The sequence below is a fragment of the Anolis carolinensis genome, unplaced genomic scaffold, assembly GCF_035594765.1.
Source record: "Anolis carolinensis isolate JA03-04 unplaced genomic scaffold, rAnoCar3.1.pri scaffold_19, whole genome shotgun sequence".
Taxonomy (NCBI): Eukaryota; Metazoa; Chordata; class Lepidosauria; order Squamata; family Dactyloidae; genus Anolis; species Anolis carolinensis.
The window spans coordinates 482142-484641 of NW_026943829.1; the positions used below are offsets into that span (position 1 = coordinate 482142).

The 2500-nt window shown below is 34.5% G+C and overlaps 1 protein-coding gene and 1 long non-coding RNA gene across 6 annotated transcripts in view; both read left to right on the forward strand.

Moving 5' to 3' along the window:
- Positions 1-2500, forward strand: part of LOC134294703 (transforming acidic coiled-coil-containing protein 3-like) — a 755386-nt gene that overhangs the window by 62952 nt on the left and 689934 nt on the right. The window lies entirely within an intron of this gene.
- The window catches only part of LOC134294698 (uncharacterized), a 4092-nt gene that overhangs the window by 559 nt on the left and 1033 nt on the right, over positions 1-2500 (forward strand). Inside the window, exons 2-3 of the long non-coding RNA XR_010001428.1 lie at positions 1943-2084; positions 2203-2500. The exon at positions 2203-2500 is cut by the window's right edge and continues 1033 nt beyond it. This is a non-coding gene — a long non-coding RNA (uncharacterized LOC134294698). The remainder of the gene's footprint in view (positions 1-1942; positions 2085-2202) is intronic.

The window sequence follows — 2500 nt, forward strand, 5'->3', positions numbered from 1 at the left end:
ATTTGACAGAAAAAGTAGTTCATTACACATTAATGCTATGTAGTAATTACTGTATTTACGAATTTAGCACCAAAATATCACGATATATTGAAAACATTGACTACAAAAATGCGTTGGATAATCCAGAACGTTGGATAAGTGAGTGTTGGATAAGTGAGACTCTACTGTATTGAATATTGTTATTGTTTTGTATTTGATATTTCTGTGAGCCGCCCCGAGTCCCCTCTGGGGGAGATGGTGGCGAGATACAAATAAATGTATTATTATTATTATTATTACTATTATTATTATTATTATTAACCAGTTTTTACCACAAAAAAACTGGGAAAACATTGACTCCAGTATAAGCCGAGGGTGGTAAATTTCAGAAATAAAAATAGATACCAATAAAATTACATTAATTGAGGCATCAGTAGGTTAAATGTTTTTGAATATTTACATAAAGTTCAAATTTAAGATAAGACTGTCCAACTCTGATCAAATCATTATTCTCATCTTCTTCAGTGTAAATGTGCTTATGTATCCTTTTAATAATAATAGAGTAAAATAATACCTGAAATAATAGTAATAATAATAATAAATACAGGAAAATAATACATGTAATAATAGAGTAAAATAATAAATGCAATAATAGTAATAATAATAATTATAATAAGATCAGAGTGAAATAATAAATGTAATAATAATAATAATAGAGTAAAATAATAATAATAATAATAATAATAATAATAATAATAATAATAATTTTATTTTTATACCCCGCCACCATCTCCCCAGAGGGACTCGGGGCGGCTCACAGATATAAAACCAGCATACAGAGTATCAAATACAAAAAACACAAAAATAAAATTAAAAGGCATAAAATAAAATCACAGTCATTATAAAACACATGATAAAACACAGCAATACCCTAGCACTCAAGACCTAGCTCTTTACTAGAGCTTTTAATCTATGTTAATTTTATCAATATTTGTATGTATGTATTTTTATCCTTTACAATTTTATCTTGTAAATCGCCTAGAGCATCTTGGATGGAGGGCGATTAATAAGTAATTAAATGATGATGATGATGATGATGATGATGATGATGATGGTTAATAAAATCATACAATGGATTGGGCAAAGTGCACTGAGTGAAAAAACAACAAAACCCAAAACAAAACAACAACAAAAAAGAGAAAATGGAAAAGCAAAGGAAAAATAAATGCAATACAGTAGAATCTCACTTATCCAACACTCACTTATCCAACGTTCTGGATTATCCAACACATTTTTGTAGTCAATGTTTTCAATATATCATGATATTTTGGTGCTAAATTCGTAAATACAGTAATTACTACATAGCATTAATGTGTAATGAACTACTTTTTCTGTCAAATTTGTTGTATAACATGATGTTTTGGTGCTTAATTAGTAAAATCATAAACTATTTTGATGTTTAATATGCTTTTTCTTAATCTCTCCTTATTATCCAACTTATTCACTTATCCAACATTCTGCTGGCCCGTTTATGTTGGATGAGACTCTACTGTAGTAGCAACAATAATAGAGAAAAATAATAAATGTAATAATACCAATAATAATAGAGAAAAATAATAAATATACCATATATTCTTGAGTATAAGCTGACCCAAATATAAGCCATCCAGGACTCTCACCTGAGTATAAGCCGAGGGGTCTTTTTCAGTCTTAAAAAAAGGGCTGAAAAACTAGGCTTATACTCGAGTATATACAGTATACTGCTTTTGCTCAATAAAACTACAAAAGACTGTCAATAGCAAGGTGAACTATTCTGAGGTGCGACACCCCTCAACCACTTTGGCCTCCAACCAAACATAACACTGCTCACTCAGGAGCAAACTATCTGCTGACTCTTGAGATGGTTTTCCATCTTCCTTGCTTGGATGGTGAAAGGCGTTTCTGGCTTTGTCTCCCCTTGTAGTTGTTTGTGCCCTTCAAGCCGGAGGAGTTGGTCCGCCATTTGCAGCACGTCCTGGAGACGAGCGAAGTCAACTGGCATCACGTCCTCTCCTGCGTTTCCACGCTGCTGGTCTGCCAGTCGGGAGCCGCACCACTGATTAAAGGTAGATACCGAGTCCGTGGTTGGATCGGACTTTGGCATTTTGAGCCCACATACTGTTTTGTTTTCACTTTGGGAAAAAGGTGGGAGACGTGTGTGTTATGGGGAAGTCTTTTTCCCAGACTTCCTGAGCCATCTGCTGAAGAAAGGCTTTGAGGACTATGACTTGGAAAGCATGATGACGGCGTTCCTGATCGCGCGCCAGGCTGGCCTGGAGGGTCCTGCCGTTTTCATGCCTTACGCAGAATGGTTTAAGGTAAGAGCCTAAGATAGATCATGAGTTCTGACATTAAATTGCCTCATTTATGGTCCTAACCATACAGGTTTGCATTGGCGGACCCAAAGAGACATCTCAGGAATTTGCTATGTCCTCTGCCACAATTACCCATTGAATTTTGACTTGTGAGTTTTAACCTGCTT